General features: G+C 36.7%; 2 pseudogenes; one reads left to right on the top strand and one right to left on the bottom strand.

Annotated features, from left to right (window-relative positions):
- Positions 1 to 2,966: 2,966 nt before the first annotated feature.
- Positions 2,967 to 4,065, bottom strand: LOC148934860 (uncharacterized; annotated as a pseudogene).
- A 3,303-nt stretch (positions 4,066 to 7,368) lies between these two features.
- LOC148934859 (uncharacterized) lies at positions 7,369 to 9,657 on the top strand (annotated as a pseudogene).
- Positions 9,658 to 16,514: the final 6,857 nt, after the last annotated feature.

The raw sequence follows: 16,514 nt of genomic DNA, 5'->3' as shown, positions 1-16,514 counted from the left end.
GGCTGATATCTTTGAAAATTTTTGTGATAGTTGCATCGCGAGTTATGGACTCGATCCTGCGTACTATTATATCCTACCGGGTTTTACGTGGGACGCAATGAAGCATATCGCGTCAATTTCGAACTGCTCACCAACATCGACATGGTCATGTTCATCGAACGCGGTATACGCGATGGTCTAAGTCAATGTTCCAACCGATACGCGCAAGCCAACAACAAGTACACGCAGTCATACGATCCATCGAAACCATCGTCATACCTTATATACTTTGATGTTAACAACTTGTACGGTTGGGCAATGTGTCAATCATTGCCTTACGCAAATTTTCGATGGATCGTCGATGTGTCCAATTATAACATAAACGCAACACCACTAGATTCGCCTATCGGTTACATTCTCGAGGTAGATTTAGAGTACCTAGAACATCTTCACGACGCGCACATTAATCTATCGTTTTGTCTAACGCGCGATAAACCATCCGGTAAGCGACAGGATAAACTCTTTGCAACCTTGTACAATAAGAAACGTTATACATTATCGCAACCTACAGCAATGTATTCGTCACGGTCTTCGCGTTACAAAAATACATCGCGTATTGCAATTTTCGCAATCTCCATGGCTCTGGGAGTATATCGAACTCAATACAAAATTTAGAACACTCGCTAAAAATTATTTCGAGAAAAATTTATAAATTTATGAATTTTATTTATTTATAAATTGATGAATAATGTGGTGTTTGGCAAAACCATAGAGAATGTGCGCAATCATGTCGATGTTAAACTTTTAACAAAATGGGAGGGAAGATATGGCGCGGAGGCAATGATTGCGAAATCAAATTTCCACAGTCAAAGCGTTTTTTCAGAGAACTTGATCGCGATCGAATTGCATAAATTCGAGGTGAAGTTCGACAAACCAATCTATGTAGGTATGTGCATTGTCAACATATCAAAGATATGTTTGTATGAATTTAATTACGATTACATGTTACCATTGTATGGTGAGAAATGTAAAGGATGTACACGGATACCGATAGTTTAATTTATCACATCGAGTGCGACGACGTATACGATATCATGAAACGTGATATTAAAAGATTCGACACGAGTGATTATGCGGTTGATAATGTATACGGTATTCCACTCGCTAATAAAAAGATACCAGGTTTGATGAAACGAAAAACAATGGTGCAATTATGACTGAATTCATAGGGCTTAGAGCAAAAATGTACACCTTGCGTGTTGATGGAAAAAATGATATGAAAAAAGTCAAAGGCATCAAGAGTAACGTAGTAACAAAATCGATAACATTTGATGATTACACACAGTGTTTGCGAAACGAGACTGAAATGACACGACAGCAGTCTTGTATAAATTCAAAATTGCATAAAATATATACGATATCCGAAACAAAAATTACTCTAAGTCCGTACGATTATAAGCGATACATTGTACTCGACTCTACCAACACACTGGGGACATTATAAAATACCGTTATAATACATAGCTTGTAAATAAAAAATTCATTTGTTTTGTATAATATATTTATATATTGTAAATAAAAATTCATTTACTTCTATAATAAATTATAATACATGTATAAAGAAACATGTATTAAATTTATTTTACAACACGTTACTTTTATGTAGCCAAGAATTGTACGAATTATCAAATCCCAACCATTTAACATAAACCTCGTTCCCCCTTTTGCCTAATACTTTTTCAACGAGATACACATCGGGGTTTACAACGCGATGTAATTCGTATTCGTAAAATCCTCCAGCGATTGATTTTCCACATGAATCTTACAATAGATACATCACGGGATTAGTTTTCTGAACTTTGATGATCTTAAACACCTCCGTGGTCCAATTTGGCATATAACCTTTTTCAAATATTGTCTTGAATTTACTCACCGAATCACCTACTTTGAATGTGCGTGTGCAATTTTTATGTGATCATACATTGTGGTCAAAAGTTTATCTGCGATTGCGGGGGTAACATCGATGGGTCGCATACCGATAGTTCGATGCTTTCGCATATTATACGCTGAGACGAGACGTGGTAACAAGTCGAGCCATTATGAGTAAACATCTTCCATATGTCATTTTTCAACGTGCGATTGAACCGTTCGACGATTGATGCTTTCATTACAGAATATGTTGAATAATGATTAATATCGTGCCTTTTTTATGACTTTTTGTATTATACTATTGTACTATTTGCATTATAAAATTCCTTTCCTCTATCGGTCCGCAAATTTTTCGAACATCTTCCATCGTCTCGAATTATCTTTTCGACCGCTCTTGCAACTTCGTTTCCACTCTTAGTCTTGAGCGATACGGTCCATGCGTGCTTGCTCAGCACATCGATAATAGTGAAGATATAATGGTAACCTTTGTTGAATCGCGTATAAGATATAGTCGCATCTTGATTACATCTGCCTGCCATAGATCACCGTACCCGCGTACTATGACACGTCTTCGTGAAAAATTTCTTCTCACTGGAGCGTGCAGTTCTTCCACTAGTTGCTGCTTCTCAGAAATTTTCTTCTTCTCGAATATCACGACACGCAAATAACACAAAATTTGTGTGTATATTTTTATCTACGTACTCTCGACGCGATAAGTAATCATCATTTGTCGAAGCTCGTTTAAAATAATCTGCACGTCCTTTTGGAACGCAATCAATTTCTTTTCGATTTCGTTCTGTCGATCCTTCAAAATTTGTACACTATGTTCCACGTACCGTTTGTTTACAACGTCGCCATCATCTACCAGTAACGCTACACGTCGAATTTTGCGTAACTTTGCGTCAAAGTTGGCTGCGATCACGCAAAGAGCGTTATCGTGCACGTAATTTCTGACTAATCCACTCCATTGGTAGAACGGTTCCGCTTCGCTTCTTCCGAGTGATGTTCCAAACTTGTTGATTGGCATTTCGACGCTTGTTAAATGATTCATTTCTTTGACACGCGGTTTAATTTATAATAAGATCAGCTTCAACAAGTTCTTCGATAATTGACTGTATCTCGTTGTCGTGAGTGTTGTGACCAGCTTGGCGCGAAACCTCGAGTAATCGGAGACGATCTACAAGTTCATTTGGATCATTCCAATGCACGTAATCGATGGCATTATCGTTTAGTGTCATGACATGTAGTATACCTCTTCTGACTTTTTGGGGTAGAAGAGGTGCGATTACATACTTGTATTTGTATCTATACTTGTACTTGTATTTGTATTTATTACCCATAACTGAATTAAGCATATTATGATTACGTCTATGCGTTTATCAGTAGCAAAATAATATCTTTGTATTTCTGTTTATCTTCTTCAGTGTACAATTCATCGTCATGTACTTTTTTAAAAATTAACTTAAAGACTTTCCGTTCCCAAGTATCTTATTCCGTTTATAAATATATTGTCATCTTTGCTTTCATCAAAACGCTTATCATTAAACATCATGTCATCGTTGATGAAATAAACACCGTAAACATTATCTATATCCATTATCTATATTGTTTTCGGTTAAAACAGCTCCCACTTTTGTCCTAGTGGACCGAAATGATTTTGCAACGTTTCTAGACCTTCCGAGGTTTGTAACTAACGTCGAATAGACATCACCAGTGACTCGTTGGTAGTTTCGAAAACATCTTCAACAGGTAAAATATTATTCGAAGGCTGTTCATATGGTGTTGCATGATGTGTGACATCGGAACAGAGGTCATCACTGATACGTTCGATAAAGCGTTTGATTGTTTTCGTGGAGTAGAAGTTATCAGTGAATCATCTAAATTTTGCGACCGTTTTCGTTTTGTCTCGTTAGATTCCATCTTATAGTTAGATTCTTCACCGCCAGTATTTTCAACAATTTGAATCAAAGATTCGACAATCGGTTTGAACTGTCTTTCTAAAGCAATATCCTCCTCCATTTTACTCGTTTTTAAGGCGCGATACTTCTTACGAATTGAATCGCTCGTTTTCGCAATCTGCTTTACTGTCTTCTCGCGATCTCTAATCTCCTCGTTATTATCCATGTTCGTTAAATTTTTAAGATCATTAGGATTCATCGTTCGAAATGATTGATATCTTAAATATTGGAAGTGAGCCGGACAATCGCGTCATCAAGATTGAGATTCACACGTACAATCCGTAAACACGTTTGGACATAACGATGAAATAAGAATACTTATACAACAGCAAGATTTATACACCTTGCCATGCGAAAGCTTTCTCTATGTCGAAGGAAAATTGATGACAAAAAAGAAAAATAATGAATCCGTGATAACTCTTGGAAACAATTGCGTAACATTTATGTTTGATGAAATTCAATACGAACTCAATGATGTGGAGATTGATCGCAATAGAAATGTTGGAATAACCAGTACAATCAAGAATTATATATTGCTGACGTATGACAAGGCGCTAATTTTGCGAAACGCAGGATGGGACATATCATCAACTATATCGGAAGGATACTTTAATTTTTGCGTACCGCTCAATTTGTTGTTTGGCTTTTGCGAAGATTACAAACGTGTGGTTGTTAACGCTCGTCACGAATTGATACTGATACGAACGCGCAGCGACAACAACTGTACGATGGGAGTTTCGACGATAGAATCGGAAATAGAATTATTCAAAGTACAGTGGCGAATACCTCATGTAATGTTGAATGAAATCAATAAACTATCTTTGTTGCGAGCTTTGGAAAGTGGAGCTATATCTGAGCATGAGTTTTCGCTCGTGGGATTTATATGAGTATCCTTCTGTTACCGGGGACTTCACGAATTCTTCTCTTTCGGGAAGAAAAAATTAACGGCCGCTAACCCATAAACGGAGCACTTCGAACGATCTAAAGAAACCCTAAATAAACAAACTTTCTCTCGAGATATGTCTCACTATCAAAAAAAATCCTTGGTAAACAGCCTTGTCGGCGCCGACAAGTTTACGACTTACCAATAAAAAATTAACATTAACAAAAGCAAATTCCTAACGGATAAGAAACGCGTTGGATCGTTCGGGGGTGACACTCCCCAAATTGGTGGGGAAACACAAAAAAAAACGCCAGTTAAGAAGAAACGATTAGTGGCCGTTGGCGGGCACACCAATGAACGATTGAGGGTGTGAACTAGCGGGAAAATTTTTATTAACTAATTCTGTTATTCGCTGGGAAATCTGGAAATATAAAAAGAACCACAATTCACAGAACACCACTCCCCTCCTTCCTCTATATTCACAATTTTCCTAAACTATCATTCGACAAGCCAACACGAAAATCCATCACGCCCTCAGATATTCCCACCCCTCCGGAACCCTTTAAAAACCGTGACTTGGAGCGGATCGCTCTCTTCTTCCTGCTTCATCGCAACATTCGTGGTCGGCACCATCCGAAATTATTACAGTTAGAATCTGTGCGCGACTTTATTATTTTCGAGTGATTCAACGATCCAGCCTGGCAATTGCATTCCTCGACCAGCGGCCGCTGCAACAAAAGTAAGTTCAAGTTTATCATTTTTTCCCCCGCGATAACTGGCAGTTTGGTTCGCGACCTCTTATTTACTTATTTATCTCGTTAAAACACTCCAACATTCCAAATTGGCAAGCCGCCGATTAACTCGGTGAAGCTGCCTCCCCCGATTCCACAACTTTCTATTCCACAACCTTCTAACCTGGCAAGCCGCCGATTAACTCGGTGAAGCTGCCTCCCCCGATTCCACAACATTCCAACCTGGCAAGCCGCCGATTGATTCGGTGAAGCTGCCTTATCTCGATTCCTCAATTTCTCTCTTATCTGACTCTCATTTATATAGTGAACCAAACAAATGCCATTCGGAACGGACGAACGAAACGGGCATTGCGACCGTCGAGAGAAAGCGAATAAGCGGATTCGTCGCGAAACCAGCCACGCCGAAGAACTCGCTGAGCGATTAATAGAAGTAGAGCCGGGACTAGTCAACATCTCGCTGCATCAGTACGCCTCCGCCCTCCGCTCCGCGGCCGAATTCGAGAACCAATGTACTCCAGAAAACTTCGACGTGGAGAAGTTTTTTAACCTCGTCCGTCAATTTCCTCGCTCTCCTACCCATCCACTTCCTGGCACTTTCTTCATCCCAAGAAAATTTAAACCCGACAAGCAATTTTGGGACCAAATCTCCAAACACGAAATAACCGATACCGTCCCTATGTATATTTCCCGTGATCCTCTTTCCTACCTCGTCCCAATCAAGGCTTTCCGCACCGCGCACCCTAATCCTCCTCCACACCTGCAACCCGATCCCATAGACATGGTCGCGATCACCAACTTTTTGCCCCAATTAGAACAATTGGGAATATAAGTCCAGATTTTTCTTGTCCGCGATTATTTTTTTTATATTTTTTTATGTATAAGACTTTTCTTTGTAACGAATACCTCAACTCTTTTTAATGTACACGAACGGAATATTGTAATCCATTTTTATTATTTATTATTAAATTAGTTAATCAAAATTCGGTCTTAAATTTTTTTTCTCTCTCCTAAACTTGACCCCGCGCTGTTCCCGGCTCCCTGAGGATCGCATCCATCCCTGGTCAAAGAGATTCGGTTCTCTGACCTAAAACGGACCACCGATAGCGCGGGCGCAGGCAAGGGTAATAACATCGCCGACGCTGACCCGATCCTTGCCCCCTTAACGCGCGTTCGACTCGCGGATCGGCATCACGACGTCGTTCCGCGAGAACAGGAGAGATTCCGTGCGTCCACCCGAGTTCTCCTCCTCCTGACGAGAGATATTATCTTTCGTCCAGAACACGGACGTAACACTTCATTAAAGTACAACCAAACATTCGTGGGCTGTAAAAACGTCGACTCAGCTAGAGAAACGGCGGTACGTTATCTTTGCTCTGCAGACGAGTCGAAAAAATAACGTGTCTGAAGATGTTACAATATTCAATGGCTGCAAATTGACCAATGTGAAACTTTATTTAAATTCCAAATTTTATCTATACGACGACTTAAATCTAGATTTTAACAAAAATAGATACGCCACTCTCTTTGACATGTATGCACGTTTTCGTAAATCATATTACGGATTATTACGAAACGCTTGTAGGCACCGTAGGAACATTTTTGACAAAAGGTCTTATTGTGGTCATTGACTGCTCGCGACAAAACGAGTCCACCAAGAGCGCTACTGACATACGAATAGAATTTGGTTGTAAAGAAAATGTACCGCTGAATATTATTGTCTTATCTTGCACGATCGAGCATTGCCCATTATCCAATATAGTGCGCAAGATTATGTAAACTGCAACGTTCGCAAATATCCCCTCTTTTTTTAATATAAGAAAGGAATAAAAATTCGACGTATTTGTCGATGGAGCGTAGTCTTAAAGGAATTGTTTTTTCGTTATGATCATTCCAACGTTTGCGGATCTGCAAGAATTCGTCGTTGGAAGGAGATTTGTCGTGAAGGAAGTGGCTGTATTGAGAAAAGAGACAGTTCTCTCTCATTATATTTTTGCAAGTCCTATATCATGGCATCTCCTTACAAAATCCGACAAATCTTGCGCTTCCTGGTTGATTGCAAATCATCATGGATTGCGATGGGAAGACGGAATGGTTAGTATAACATGGCGGAACATTTGATTACAACAGCTGTGATTGACATAGAAGATGAAGTTCTCATATACGTTAAAGGATGTCAAAAGAAAGAATGGTTGACAAATATGCTCGATGCAAGGGATGATGTCATCATCGAAACCTTGGATATTGATTATAAAGATTTAGAATCATTGAATAATCTAGATGTTAGCAATATTTTTTGATGTATAAAACATTCGAAATATTGCGCGTTACAAAATGTATTTAAAATATTTAACTGGTTACAACGCCAAAAAGAAAAATTTTTTAAATAAAAAATATTTAAACATTAATATGTTGTATTCCTAAGGTATTATCCGTGTATATATTGTAGTTTAGATGATAAATATAAATATAAATGCAAAAACTGCTAGCTTGTCACAAATATGATAATACATACACATATATAACATATGAAATTGAGATATATAAACAAAAGAGACCGAGACTTTTGTCAGTAATTGAGATATATAAACGGAAGAGAGAACCAGACTTCTGAATCTATTGTTAGAAATTAAAGATATTATGGCTGATAATAATGTTATATTAATTAACGATGAAGAAGTAATGGCAAATAATCAAAACGAAATCGAAGTGATAGATTTAGTGAATGAAGAAGTGATAGTAATAAATCAAGAAGAAATTGAAATGATTGATTTAGTAAATGAAAATAATATTGAAGATGAAGTTATATATGGATATTGAAGATGAAGATGATGGTGATGATGATAATGTTGTTGATGATATTGTTGATGATGATGATGATGATGATAGTGATGACGACAATGATGCAATAAATATTGATGAAAAATTGCTCGAAGACTCTGATTATGACAGTAATGATACTGACTTTAATATGAGTTTCAAACATAAACTCTTGAATCAACGTGAAATTAATGCAGTAAATGAACTAAGAAGAATGTGCCACGTTACATTTTACTATTCAGAAGGAAATTCTAGTTCGAGATTTTATACAGAATGTTTTGTGAGAATTAGAGACTTGTATTTGCACATTAATGTTCTTCGTATACATGAAATTGACTCTTTTGGCATAATGGAAGGACTATTTTGTACCGAGTGTAGATCGCTATATCAAATAATGTTGTGTGATATGTGTCCTATATGTGTAAATTAAAACTATGGAGCACATAAATGCTACATATAAATTATAAAGATACGTATGAATATTTATTTTAAATTATTATAATTTTTTAAATTTTAAATAATTTTTTTGTTTTTATTTGTTATAGTCAGTGAAAAAAGAAGACATTAACATAAATCTCGCGATGTTAACCCGTGTTTCTAAAAGATAAGAAAGATGCGTATTATGTATCAGCGACAAGACAAAGGAGTGTCATCCTTAACCGTCAGTAGACATTCAGATTTGATTCATTAAGTATTAAGTTCTACTGACTGAATACTAAGTGCGTGCGAATAACTTATAAGGTAAATATTATAAAAAAAAGTTTAAGTGAGTTAAATAAAATATAATATTAATTGTGAAATAAAATCAAAAGATGAAACTGCCAACGAGTTAAGAAAGCGTGAATATCCGCGTGAATCCGGTGGACGGAATCATCCCGGAGGAGTATCCGAAAACTTACGAGCCACTTCTGCTGGGAACATGCGTAAAAGCTACAAACTCTGCCAGTATCATTTGCAGAGAAGGTGACGCTCCTTTTCGAAGGATATGCGAAGATTGCTCATGCAGAAGTGCAAGACTTTAATCGTGTTCGAGTAGCAATAACAAACTGGCACACATTATGTAAAGTAGTGCTAGAAAATTATGAATTAAAAAGAAAATATTTTATTTGCAATAAACTTTTAATGGAATATAATATAGCTTCAGATTGTCGCAAGTGTATTAAAGAGTTTATAATTAATAATGAAAATATTATTGGTTAGATGAGATAGATATATTACAAGACGAAGAAAATTAAATTTAAGTTACTAAATAATATTTTATAATATTTCTTACATTTTATATTTTATATTTTATATTTTATATATTATATTTTAAATTTCAGTGTTATTTTAAAATTTATTTTCTAACATATTGTACATGTATTCTATTATATTACATTCTTAAATTAATGTTTTTTATATTTCATTATGTTTCGTTATTTATGTTTAATAAAATATATTTCATTAACCTACGTAAAATTGCAAATTTGTAATTTTTAACACGTGTCCGATAAAATGATCTTACCGCTTTAAAGATATATATATTTCATACCGTCCATCTATGTGGAATATTTTCGCATGTGATATCTAATTTCGGAATGTATCAAATGATATCTAAAGTAGATAAAAAATAAATAATATCAATCATAACATTAAGAACAAAACTTCGATTATAGATGTGAATCATTAGCGTACGCAATAGATAATATTGTACACTATGCATTACATGACCAATAAATGTATATTATGATAAATATTACTCAATTTATTCTTCATTCTTCCTTTCAATTCAGCGGTTTCAGGTTGCGCTATGATAACGAATCGCGTACCGACACATCTTGTCGCGAATAATAATATCATAATAATAAATAATAAATTTAAATTACTAAGTAATATTTTAAAAAAGTCTCCTTTGAAAAAATAATTAATTTTAAGTAAATAATTAATTTTAAATAAAATAATTAATTTTAAAAATTAAAATTACAAAAAATATCAAAACAAAACGGAATACCTTGGTGGAAAGAGAAAAGAAAGGAAGAGAGAAAAAAAAAGGTAAGAGAGAGAACATGGTGGCGGCGGGCGGCGGCCCCGCACCATATAACATCATGCCGAGCACCCCTCGCCTCGCGGAACCCGCGCCTAGTGACGCACTTCCCTCCTCCTTTGCCCCGCGGACTCCGCATCCATCGCTTATGAAGTACCCCGCGTCGTGGAACCTCTGCCCCTCTACTCCCCTCGGAGCTCGCGAGTTAGAACCGGCCTTATATCACTACTCATGTTAGTGTAATGGTAAAACAATGATACTGGAAAAAGTTCTCTAATTAAAACTATTAAATGTTGGATAAAACAAAATCTTAAGAAAGAAATTGCTGTAGCAGCACGTATTGCAGCATTTAATATAGACGGTTTGACAATTTATAGATTGTTCCAATTACCTGTTGAACATGTCATACTCCTAAATATAAACAATTATCTGATATATAACCAATTATCATGTATTGAAAGTTCTACGAGCGAATTTAAATGATGTTGTACTTTTTATAATAGATAAAATATCAATGATATCTAATTAAATTTTAATGTATTAGGTGTACAAAAAAGTTCTGAGCTTTTTTTTGTAAAATTCAATCTTTATTCAAAAACAAACAAAAAAATATTAATCAGCGAAATATTCCCCATTTGCATCAACGACCTTTTGCCATCTTTCGGGTAGCTTGCGAATTCCTTGACGATAGAAGTTCATCGGCTTCGAAGCGATAAAGTCATCAATCCATTTTCGTATCTCTTCAAATCTCACGAAATGTGTATCAGCCAAATGATGCTGCAGTGACCGGAATAGGTAGTAATCGGAAGGTGCCATGTCTGGGCTATAGCCCGCGTGCGGGAGAAGTTCCCAGCCTAACGCAAAGATATGGTCCTGAGTCGCTTTCGCAACATGTGGTCGAGCATTGTCATGAAGCAAGATCACTTTACGACGTCCTTGGCCAGTAAATGGCTTCTTTTCTTCTAATGCATCGCTCAAATTGATCAATTGTTGTTGGTGGCGGTGATTGTTTCACCCGGTTGTAACAACTCGTAATACAACACACCTTTCCAATCCCACCAGATACAGAGCAAAACCTTCTTGGCGTGGATATTGGGCTTTGGCGTCAATGTCGTAAGTTGACCAGGGTCAACCCATGATTTTCTACGTTTATGGTTATCATAAAGAATCCACTTTTCATCGCCTGTAATTTTGTGTAGAAAATCTTTTTTCCGGAACTTTGAAAGTAAAGTGAGTGTAGTCACGCCGACGATTTTTGTTGTCTTCGGACAATTCATGCGGAACTCATCTGCCTTTCTTCTGAACCTTTCCCATCGTATGTAAACGTACGGAAATGGTTTGCTGCGTAACGCCAAGCTGTTCTGCAAGCTCCTTTTCAGTTTGCACAGAGTTTATATCCAGCAGTGCTTGCAATTCGTCCGTTTCAATCTTTTGAGGGCGTCTAGCACGCGTCATCTTCAAGACTGAAATCTCCTTGGCGAAATTTTTGCCATCTTTTACATGTAGCATGATTTACAGCGTTCTCTCCATATGCAGCACAAATCATTGCAGTGGCTTCAGCAGCATTTTTCTTCAGATGAAACGCGAAGTGGATGAAAAATTGAATATGCTCTTTTGTTATTGCCATCGTGAACACTACTGATTTTTGAGGTTATGTGCATCAAATGCCAAACCATATGGCATTTTAGAAGGCCAAATGTCAACGCTTTAAAACCGCAAAAGGGCGGGAAGATATATAAAATTTAAATTGTTATTTCGGTTTGTTGTATGAAATCTAAAGCTCAGAACTTTTTTGTACACCTAATATATACACATGGAAAGAAAGAAATTTTGGTATTGCAAGATAATGTGAGATTGACAATCCGAGTTATTGACACTCTTTCTGTGATACAAATACGTACAAGTTTTGTATATTTCTATTTCTCAACTTTCTTTATTTTTTTATAATAGAAAATGTATGACGATTTGATCAAAAGACGTAAGCGAAGCTTTACAGAAGCTTGGCTCACTGATGATTTAAATCATGGATACGCAAAGTACCATACAATAATAATCCATGTAAAAGATCTTTATCATTGTAGTATTTGCAATAAGAATTTTTCGTGTAAATCATTTATCTCTAGACATGCGGATTCTATATATCATAAAAATAATATTTAAAAAAAATCATCATCTACTAATGATGATGAAAATTCACAAAAGATAATATTTCAAAAAAAAATGGTTAAGTATAGAGCAATTTTAATGCAAAGTATATGATAAAAGTTTCATTTTTTTGTTTAATTTGCAATAAAATTATTGCTGGTAGTTTATGGCAAATAAATCGTCACGCAGAATCCAAAAGGCATTTAGATAAATGTAAAAATTCTCTGAAGAGAGCGAATCAAATGAAGATGCAAAATAATGATTCGTTTTTATCATTCGATGAGCGTAAAAAATCAGCGAAGATCAGATATGCTGTATTAATTGCTGAAAAAAATATTCTTCATTGTATTGCAAATGAGATTCTTATTTTATTTAAGATTCTATTTTTTTCAAGAAATAGGAAAAGATCCTGTTATATTAAAAAATATGAAAATGGGTCGTACAAAATGTAAAAATATTATTACGAACGTTTTGTGTCCTATTGAAACGGAACAGACCATAAACAAAATTCAGAATTCAAAATTTACAATATTTATTAATGAAACATTTGATTTGAAAAATGAATGACCTTTATAGCGCGATACATTGATCCGGAGATATTAAATAATCGCACATAATTAATTAAATTAATAAATATTGATGCCCAAAATTTCAGTGCAGAAAAGTTATTTGATATGTTTAAATCTGAAATGTGAAAGTTACAAATACTATTTGTAAATATTGTTTTCTTGTCATGCGACAATGCATCTGTTATGACAGGGAAACATTTATCGTTCAAAAAAAAAAATTGGAAGAAATATAATATGTCCATATTTATTAACTTTTTCATGTCATTCTGCAACATTAGCAGCGCATGCTGTATGTATACAATAAATAAAAAATAAAATATGCAAAAAATAAAATACTCGCATTTGCGAAGAATTTAAAAAATTGGTAATTACATTAACAGCAGTCCGAAATGTAAGGCTATTTATAGAGAATTTTGTGAATGTTTTCACGAATGTTTCACGAAATATACTGCAAAATTTTAAAAATTATCACCGCAAAATATTATTTGATATACGCTGGCTTTCTCATTATTTATGTACAGAAAAGATTCTGGAATATTAGGATACAATTAAATATTTTCTTAATGAAATAGTTAAATGAAAAAACAAAGTCTGGAGAATATCTATTGTCTATAATGGGCAATGTAGAAACAAAAGCTTACTTGCTCTTTTTAAAATATATTTAAAATTTTTTTAATGTATTTAATGCATTCTTTCAAACTTCAGAAAATTCATGTATTGCAGTCAAAATCTTTAAACTCTTTTTTATTTCAAATGTATCGAAATTTTTTAAAAGATGAATATTGAATATTTGAAACCTTTTTTTATGAACATAGTGTTCTCTGAAAAAGAGAATAAAAAAATTCTTTATAAAATTAATTTAGGATCGGAATATGAAGAATACTTTAACGTGCAACGGAGCGCGTGTCCCTCCGCTCCGTTTCTATTCCGACTTTCTCCCGACCGATCATCTGTTGGCGACCGCCGAACATCAAGCGGAGTGCGGTAGTGGCCGCAAGAAGCATTTATGCCTCTTTTTTTTAATCTATCACATTCGCGAACTCCGAAGCGTCGGAGCAGAGCACGGGAATACCGCGTAAATATGACGATTTTCGTCGTATTCCCCCCGCATCGCACCACGCGTCGCGCCAGCAAGCGCTAGCGTGCCCTGCGTCGCACCGACACCGCGCCACGCAAGCGAGCGAGCGTCCCGCACCGCGTCCATAAGCGCGTAACCGACTCCGCGCCGCGCCGTTACCTTATCACCGACTTCCTTTCCTACTCTTTCACATTTCCTGCTCCGATTCCTTATCATCCCAAAAAACCAATCCTATCCGATCCTTTTTTTCGCTCCTGGGGAGAGAGATGCTAACCCCAAGATCGATCCGACCGAAAAATACCGAGGTCGATCTCGGGTATCTTGTGGAAAGCGATGCCTTTTTTATTAAAAAATCATCCTGTTCCACACTCACCTTCTGAGAGCACGTCTCGAAGAAGCGAGTATCCGAACCGAAGCCTAATAAAAAGCCTGAGTTTTGTTGGGGCCCTCCCCAACGCGCCAAGTTCGCTTGGCCTGGCCGAAAGCCGTCTCCGAAGCCTTCCACGGCAAGCCGAGAGCTACTGAGGTCTCTCCAGTGCATCGAGTGAGGTCTGCTCGATCCGACTCCGCCGTCTCCGAAACTCCACCGCCGAATATCGGGGTTCTCCCCGATACCACCGAGCACTGGGGTACATCCCGGTCGGCCGAGTTCACTCGACACTCTCATGATGTCTCCATCTCCTGTCACAGCCGGGATCCTTCCCGGCTGGCCGAGCTCTCTCGGTAGGGAACGGGCTCACCCGTTCTTCGACCTATACGGTCCCAAATACCTCGCGACATCTCACCCTCATGACACACTCGCACACGCTTTAAATCCCCGCAGATTTAAAGGCCCGCGACGAACACGTGCGACACCGCCGCCGCCGCGCGCGCCCCGCGCCACCGAATTCCGCGCAGCGACCAGTATCGCGCCGACCGCCGGAACGATACCTCATTTGTATCAAAACAATAAACACGCGCCGATCGCCGTCTCACCCATTCACGGCCAATTCTATGCGCGAAGATTTGTGCATTCCATCGTACTAACCACTGTTAATCTTAGTTTGACTGAATAAACCCTTGTTACCATATAATTATCGCCTAACGACTCGATCAAATAATAACCAAATTTTTGTCTCCAACGTTGTCGCTTCTCCCTCCTGGTAACCGACTGTTCGCTATCCGTGCGGGAAAGCGAGACCATTTTAAACGAATTACTAATGCAAGAGTACACAGATGTTGTTACAACAGTTCGAGAGAACTGCTTAATGTTTTATGTGACAGCTGCAAAAGAAACTAAAAGATTATCTGTAAATAATATATTTTTATCAAAATTGCAAGTTTTTAAACCTTTCGTAACTTTATTTATTATTTAATATTGATAGAGAAACATCATTCAATGATGTTTCTTTCATAGCGAAAACTTTTGGTACTTGATGAAGATGCTTCAAAGAAAGAAAAGATTGCATTGCAATTAGATTTTACAATAGAAGAAAAGCAAAATTTTTCTAAACTCAATTTTGATAATATGTGGAAAAACATTTTGCAATGTCAGCACCCAAATAATAGTGCTATCCAAATTTAACAAATCTTCTGAATTCTGTTCGGTTACTTCCGAATTGCTGATCTAGAAAGAATGTTTTCCTTTTTAAATGATTTAAAAACAAAAAAAGCAATAAACTTTTATCAATTTTTGTTAACGCTATGTGTGTTTTTAAGTCAGCATTAAAGGCGAGAGGAGAAACATGTATAAATATGATTGAGAAAAAACATTTGTCTCTTATGTCAAGAAATTATATGCTAGTGCTACTAAAAACATAATACTTTAAGGTTATATGATATAGATGATGAAGATATTGCTGGTCTCTCGTATGCAGATTGAAAATATTAAATATTAAATTATTAAAATTTGTCTATGGAAGACATCACGTTTACAGAGAATAAGCGTGTAAAAAATCTTGTCCGTAGTAGACATCACGCTTACAGAAAATCAGCATGTAAAAAATCTTGTCCTTAGAAGACATTACGCCTACAGAGAATAAACAAGCGTGTAATAAATCTTATCCATAGATGGTATTTTACTTAAAAAGAATATAAGAATGTAAAAGAAGTTGTCCGTAATATTTATGTGTGTGACTACACACACACACACACACACACACACACACACACACACACACACACACACACACACACACACACACACACACACCACCTACACACACACCACACACACACACACACACACACACACACACACCACCTACACACACACACCATCCACACACACACACACACACACACACACACACACACACACACACACACACCACCTACACACACACCATCCACACACACACACACACACACACACACACACATACACACATACACACACACAC

Source organism: Pogonomyrmex barbatus, unplaced genomic scaffold (assembly GCF_055798465.1).
Source record: "Pogonomyrmex barbatus isolate J1 unplaced genomic scaffold, ASM5579846v1 scaffold7, whole genome shotgun sequence".
Taxonomy (NCBI): domain Eukaryota; kingdom Metazoa; phylum Arthropoda; class Insecta; order Hymenoptera; family Formicidae; genus Pogonomyrmex; species Pogonomyrmex barbatus.
Note: the sequence above shows the minus strand (reverse complement) of the source record. Positions and strands in the feature narration are given on the sequence as shown.